Source organism: Mesoplodon densirostris, chromosome 6 (assembly GCF_025265405.1).
Source record: "Mesoplodon densirostris isolate mMesDen1 chromosome 6, mMesDen1 primary haplotype, whole genome shotgun sequence".
In the NCBI taxonomy this organism is placed as follows: domain Eukaryota; kingdom Metazoa; phylum Chordata; class Mammalia; order Artiodactyla; family Ziphiidae; genus Mesoplodon; species Mesoplodon densirostris.
Window position 1 is genome coordinate 38,125,138 of NC_082666.1, and position 7,860 is coordinate 38,132,997.

Sequence of the window (7,860 nt, forward strand, 5' to 3'; positions counted from 1 at the left end):
GGTTGAGAGTCCGCCTGCCGATGCAGGGGATACGGGTTCGTGCCCCGGTCTGGGAGGATCCCATATGCCGCGGAGCGGCTGGGCCCGTAAGCCATGGCCGCTGGGCCTGCGCATCCGGAGCCTGTGCTCCGCAATGGGAGAGGCCACAACAGTGAGAGGCCCACATACCGCAAAAAAGAAAAATAAAAAAAAAAAAAAAAAAAAAAAAAAGAAGACCAATGAAAAATATGGACTATGGGGCTTCCCTGGTGGCGCAGTGGTTGAGAGTCCGCCTGCTGATGCAGGGGACATGGGTTCGTGCCCCGGTCCGGGAAGGTCCCACATGCCACGGAGTGGCTGGGCCCGTGAGCCAGGGCCGCTGAGACTGCGTGTGCGGAGCCTGTGCTCCACAATGGGAGAGGCCACAGCAGTGAGAGGCCCGCGTACCGCGAAAAAAAAAAAAAAAAAAAATATATATATATATATATATATATACACACACACATATATATGGACTATGAAATTATTTTTCCAGTAGTGAAATTGTGGAGAATACAACTTGCATTTCTACTGTATTCCCGCAAAAAGAGGAAGTTCTTTTCCACAAAGACTCTCATCAATGTTAACTCTGGGAGAGAAGTATTTGTAGTTGTCTCATGCTTTGTGGTGAGAGACTCGCACTTTTTCCCCTGTCTCTATTGTGGGGAACAGGGCACACTTTGGGCTGAGAATTCATGCTGTGGTCGGAAAAGAAAGAAATGAAAAATACCCTCATTAACACTGCTCTTTAACAAGTTCAGCAAATGGGCTTCAGGCATTCTAAACAGCAGCAATTAAAAAATAACTTTAGATTTCATACATTTCTTCCAGTAGGATGAAAAGCTGAGGTATGTTAACTTTAATTTTATGGTTTGGGTGAATACAGAGTTCGATTACTCCCTGTCAAAGCAGAAATCAGCCTCTTACAGGGAATAAGTGCTAATTAAGCAAAACAGAGTAAGCATGTTATATGAAGTATATTTGATTCTTTCCTGTGCACTTTGGCTGCACAAGCTCTAACCACAGTTTCCGGAGGGACCACCAGTGCTCCCTAAGAATGCCAATGCAGTGTTCCGTCCAGTTAGTGGGGTGCAGAGACCAGTCAGAATGCTGGTGCTTTCCACAAAGGAGATGGGGCTAGGGAGGCAAATGCAATCAGGGAGTATTACCTCTGTCTTGTGTGCCTGCTACAAAACAGTGTCCTCTCAAGACTGCTCTATCCCTTCTTTGCTTTATACGTGTATGTGTAAGTTTGTATATGTAAGCTTTACAAGTCTCTCATAAGAGAAAACTGAAAATGCCCAGGAAAAAGACAAAACTGCTTCAACAGAGAAAGGTCTCTCTGTTCCAGTTGAAGAGGATATAGAGTTAATAACAGGAAATATCCATCCCCTGAAACTGTATGAAACATGGATGCTTCCACAATTTACTCAAGGTCTCACTGACCAGGCTATAAGTAATTTTAATTATTATTTCTTATGATTATGGTTGATAAAAAGTCTCAGTGGTATGCTAAAAATCTTTAACACTTGTTGACCTTTTTTCTTGATAGCTTTACTCCTCCCAGGCTCCAGCCAACAGTAGCAGTAACAGATATCCAGATCTTAAGAGGATAGAAGTAAAATGGTGCACTGAATATGGAAAGGAAGAACCAGTAATGGTTCCTATACATTCATAACGTGAATCAGCATCAAACTAAGGAGTAAGCTTCCCCAAGAAGAAGTTGACAGCAAATAGTTTCTCCTCTTAATGAATTGCGGAAACAACTTTGAAGTTATCCGTAGCCACCGCTTCTGAAGCGACCAGTAGCTTTGCAACTATTAGTTTACTTGTATTAGATTAATTTATATTAGAGTTTATTTAATGCAATTGCTCACAAATTTTAAACCATTTTGTAGAGTAGTGTTCTGTATCTGTTTAAATGAAATGCTTTCCTAAGCTCAAGATCAGTGTTTTTATGTTGTGTAAATTATGAAATTACTGTGGAATATCTGGTAAACTTGATAGGAAACCCCAGGTGTCAGCACTTTGCTGGGCAAGATTTAAAGTGGACCACACCGTTAACCTCATCAGGAGGAGTAGCAGTGGGCTAAGTCATAAGGGCACGCCCATCCATTACACTCACCCAGGATACTGTGAGTGAGAATCAAAGGGCAGTCAGACAGGGATCTCTGTGCTCAGATTCCACTGCCAAGAAATGGCCTAAGCTCTTGTTGTTGAAGAAAATAACCCTTTAGGAATCAGACTGAATCCTATTTTAAGTTTTAGAGGAGGAAGGATACTATTTAAACATTGATGAAATGTGCCTCTCTTTTTTTATCAGCATAGAAATTTATTTGAATTCAAAAGAATATGGTTATATTTAGCATAGTGTAATAATTATCTAAAGCACATATCATTGTTGGCTCTGAAACAGTTCTAAAGATGTCATTCTTTTGAAGTCAAAAAATATGCAGTAAAAATGGACAAGGAAGCAAAAATATGAAAGAAACAGGTTTGCTGTGTATGGGAAGTTGTTACAAGAGGGGCACAACAAGATAATGTAACAGAGTCCAAATTACGTAACATGCAGCAAGGAGTTCTCTTGCTTTAACAACTCCTAGAAAATAAACCAGTAATCTCAGTGCAAGAATATCACCACTGGGTTAACAGGACAAATTTTCTGAGGGACACAGGTAGTAATTCACTATACTTCCCCTTTCTCTAATACCTTTTCTCACACCAATTTCTTTTCTTTCCTCGAGGATAGATTTTATCCTGTTGAAAACAACTTTAGTTTTATTTGTAAAGTGGAGTAAATAATATCCTGAGTGAAGTAGGCAGCGTTTTAGCTGAAGATGCTCAGGAATCAAACTTTTGAAAAAGGCCAATCAGCTAGCTAGCTAGCAGTTACCATCAGTGGCTTGCAGAAAAAAAAAAATTACAGATGATATGTTTGCTAAATAGATAAAAAGAATAAGCAGTTTAAAATGGGTGAAAAATCCCAGGATCTATTGTGACCTAGACCAGAGGTTCCTAACCTTTTTGGAACCAGGGACCGGTTTCCTGGAAGCAAATTTTTTCAGGGAGGCGGGGCGGGGTGTGTGAGGTTCAGGCGGTAGGTAGTGTGAGCCATAGGGAGCGGCAGATGAAGCTTAGTTGGCTTGCTTGCGACTCACCTCCTGCTGTGCGCAGACCAGTTCCTAAGAGGCTGCGGACTGGTACCCGTCCAAGGCCAAGGGGTTGGGAACCCCTGACCTAGACACTCAAAAGCAGACAGGTGACCTTTGATTAAGCCCATTTTCCTGTGGAGTGAGCCATAAGGGGCTCCAAGACACAGTTTGGTTTCAATGTTTCAGTGTTCACAGCCAGAGGGCAAACTCAGAGTGTCTCCTCCTCTTGCAAAAACTGGACCACGGATGAGAAGTCTTTTTTTGAGTAGCCCTTCACGCACAACATCCCTGCAGATCTGATGGGCTTGACTGCCCAGAAGGACTGGGCTCTTCGTGCTGGTAGCAGAGCCTCATGCTAATCCCAGATCCTTAGCCATGAGTGTTGCTCCGAATCCGCCCTGATAGTAATTAGCCGAGGGAACTCCATCCATCACCCCAGGTACAGGATTATAAGTGTCACTTGACCAACATTGTCCTGAGCTCGTATTTAGGATTTTAGCCAAGAGTTTTGGGTCAAGCCCTAACCTGAGTCCCAGATTCATAGCTTCAGCAGTTCCAATCCTACTAATAGCTAACAGCAAGTTTTTGCAGATCTTCGAAGCCTGGCCAGTCCCAACAGCTCCACGATGCACCACATGGGAGCCCATGCACCACAGCAGCTCAACCCCTCCCATCCTAAGTGTGAGGTTGCCAGATCGAGCCATTCCCACACTACCAGAAACAGGGGCATCCGTGAAAACTGCTCCAATTTTCTCAACTTCTTTGGCCAATTCTCTGAAAACCATAGGATCAACAGTTCTGGAATCTATTAATAGTGAGTCTTTCTTCACTTTTTTTTGAATTCCATTTGCGCCACAATAAGCTTCTAGTGCATTGATGCATTGTAATAATTCTGTCACCTTTTTCAGCTACATCCCCTGCGGAAGACACTACCGGGTTCACCTGCATCTAGAAGCTCTTTGCATGAATCAGGGAACACATCAACAACAGTGAGTGGCTAGCCATGTTTCATGAGCTCTTTTGCCACTGGACTCCCCACGTTGCCTACTCCAATGAATCCAACTGGAGTCTTGGAAGCTACTGACCTAGAACACAGCGCTGCAAGGCTGGCCACCGACGGCTGCTGCGGATGACTCCCTGTACCAGAGGCCGGAGGTGGCTCCACGGAGACGGAAGGAGGCTGCCACGCTGCCTGCGCTCCCTCCTTCCGACGGTGACCTCCTCGACTCCCGGCTCACCCACTGGCTGCTATAGGGTGTGTGGTGCGGAGGGCCGACTCGGCTGTGGCGATTCTTAATACCTCTTTGGTACTAGGTTACACATACAATTTCACCTAGTGAGCGATTTAACAGAAGGAATTTTTTTCTACGGCATTTTTGTGGCACAGCAGATAGAAGTGAGGTCACTATTTCTTTGAAAAACTGAATTAAAAATTTATAGAAAGTCATGATTCATTCTACAAATATGCTGAGTCAAACAAACGTGAAAATTGATGTGATGGAGGAAGAGCGCTAGACTTCCCTGATGCTCAACTGGCACCTTTCTTCTGGTGTCAGAACATGGTTGTGTAACTCCTTTAATCCCAGTGGATTTTCCAAAAATTCCAGAATCTTCAGATTTTGGTAGCCCCTGTTTACTGCCTTTGCCCCCCCATGCCAAACCCCACCCCACCCTGCACACATTTATTTTTTACCAGTTGTCCTCCGGGGTGTTTTTTTTATATAGTTATCGCAGCAGTTTGTTAGACTACTGACCCCCAGTGCAAATGCCCCTCCCCCCCGTTTTCTCACCCTGTGTAGTTTTGTTCCACCTTGACCTGGGCTTGATCACATGACTTGCTTTGGCCCAATGGCATATCAAGAGCTGAAGCTTGGAGAGTACTCGTGCTTTAGGGCTTGTCCTCATGGAAACCTGACATGTTAGGAAGCCTGGCTAACCTAGTGGAGACTAGGCACAGGCCACAGCCAGCACCAATGGCCAGACATGTGAATGCAACCAGCCCCAGTCCAGCAACCAGATGATGGCAGCCTCAGTAGTCACCTCAGGTGAAAGCAAGATAGATCCACCCAGGACATCCCAGCCCATTCTACTGATTCACAAATTGTGAGGAGATAAAGTGCCTGCTGTTTTAAACCACCAAGCTTAGGAGTAGTTCATCACACAGGAAGAGATATAACTATCTTCACTGTTAGATTATCTTCCCATTTTATACCATGTTTCCCCTCAAACGACTGTTCCTTTATCCAAGATTCTAGAAAAGAAATAACAACTGATGAGGCTGATAGAGCCTTAACATTTTTTATAAGTTTTGTAAACTTTTAAAATAACTATGTTAATAAAATCAATATTTATTTGATCACAAAATTATTTTCTTCAGTTGCCTTAAGAAGTAATGCAGAATTGTACTAAGTTTATACATTTGGAGGCTCTAAAAATGTGTTATTCCTTGGATTCAAGTCCTAGTGTACTTTATGTGGGCATTCACGTTTGCAAAATGATTCCAGGAAAGCTGCGATTTCATTTTACAACTTTGGCCTAAGGAGTCTTATGATATTTTACCTGAGAACAATAATATATTAATTCCACTTTCAGCTATTAAACCCATGGCTTCCTGTATTTTCTAAATTCCCTATCAGTAACGAAGACTACGTATAGCGTACAAGACTGTCATGATTAGGAGGAAGGTAGTACAGAAAGAGCCCATCAAATTAGGCATTGCCCAGTCATGTCAGTATACTAACGTGGGGAGCCACAGGCAGCTTGAAGCCTGGAAAAAAGACAGATACAATGTAATGATTATCCTAAGGATCCGGATAATGATTCCTATGATTTTGTTTTAAATATTAATGGCAGAGGATTCTGGGGAAATGATGGTGGCTACAGGGAAGATTTTTATCCCTGAATATGCCACCCCTCCCCTAAATACACAAGCCCCCACCCCCACAAAGAAGAAAGAAAAGCATCTAGGATAGCAAGATCAAAAACCCACAGACAACATCTACAACAAGGTGTCCACATGAACTGCGACATACAGCCAGGTAGGAACAAATCAACAACAGGAAAAAGACCTACATATGTGTATCCCAAGGTGTATGGGAGGAAGATGAGGGAAGGACTCTCTCTCTCTTTCAGGAGAGCCAAAGGTTACTATGGTTCAAGAACTCACTGAGATTGAAAAACTTACTGAGAACAGCGGCAGAAACCGGGAGTGAACGTTGCAGGCTCCACTTTGCAGCTGAGTGCAAGAACTTTGAAATGTTCTGAGGATGCCAAGTGTTCTGGGATCTGTGAAACCTTGACACCTATCAAACCAAAGCACCATTCCAGAACAAATCCCCATACTCAACAAGGACAGGAAAGAGGAGGCCTGGGTAAATGGGCATAGGAGGGCCGAGGAGGAAGATTTTAGAAATTTTAAGGTCATTTTTTAAAATTATGTTGTGAAAATAATAGAAGATAGTGAGCCCTGGAGTTCTGAAGCTAGAAATTATATTCTGATCTATGTTTCCCTCCTAAAGTGGAAACTTATTTCATTTAAAAATGAGTGACAGAAGAGTATTCCATTCACATCCTGTAGAAAATCAGTGAGAAAAAAAAAGAAAAAAGAAGGGTGAAAAGAAAGTTCCAGCAAATCCTGAAAACGTGACAGAAAGACACGTCCACAGAACAAATGAAATTTATTGCCTGATATTGCGGAAAAAGTAAAAGAAATTTTAAAAGGAATAGAAACTGGTTTTAAGAAAAACATAAAAGAAATTAGAAAAATTCAGAAATGAAGTGATTGGAGAATAGCAAGATTTGAAAAGGTGAAAAAATTCAGTAAGTAATTTGTTTAAAAAAATCATGTCTCGAGAGAAGGTTAAACTAGAAGGAACACAAGTTTGAATAAACACAGTGGATAGTCTCCTTGGAGAAACAGCTGATTTCAAATCCAGCATAAGAAACGAACAAGATGTTCCTGTTACATCTTGTCATACAAGAGAGCTGGGAAGACTTCAAAGACTACTGTGGTTGTGTGGAAAGGACTCAGGAGCCAACTTGAACAGGATCCGTGAACCTAAGAGGGGACAATCTCTGCATCGATATTTATAACAACCTCACTGAAAACAACAAGAAAGAAAGAAAATACCTCATTAGTCATCTTTGGAAGCTACTTTGGAGTCAACCTTTCTCTCTCTTGTTTTTTCTTTTGTAAAACTGGTAAATAAAATAAAAGAAACATTTATTCTTCCTTTCCTAATTAAACTGTAACTCAGGGCAACCAAGTAGTTGATGAAATAATGTTCTAGCTAGTAAATGAATAATAATCTAATTAGTAGACTATCACCATTTGGTACCCTTAATAAATTAATGGATCTAGACATTGATCATTAATGGCTGCAACGTCACAGTAAGACAGACACTTTATAGTTCCTTTTGGAATTCATCAATATTATCTATGAAGTAAACTTGACAAAAAAAATCACACCTGAATTATGTCAGTGCTCATGTCGGTGCTCTAGATCTATCTACCAACTGACAGTAAATACATGGGTCAAAGGAGCATGATAAATATATAAGCATAAAGGGGATGCAATCAGCATAAGCCAGACAGTTGGGAACCCTACTGGATGAATGCTTTGAATTCAAGGACAAATACTTGCAAGAAAAATGAGCAAATTGAGTTCTTTTAAACCTATACTTTAAAAGA

At 41.7% G+C, this 7,860-nt stretch overlaps 1 pseudogene; it reads right to left on the minus strand.

The window, feature by feature from the left end:
- Nucleotides 1-3,378: 3,378 nt before the first annotated feature.
- LOC132491620 (3-hydroxyisobutyrate dehydrogenase, mitochondrial-like) lies at nucleotides 3,379-7,659 on the minus strand (annotated as a pseudogene).
- Nucleotides 7,660-7,860: the final 201 nt, after the last annotated feature.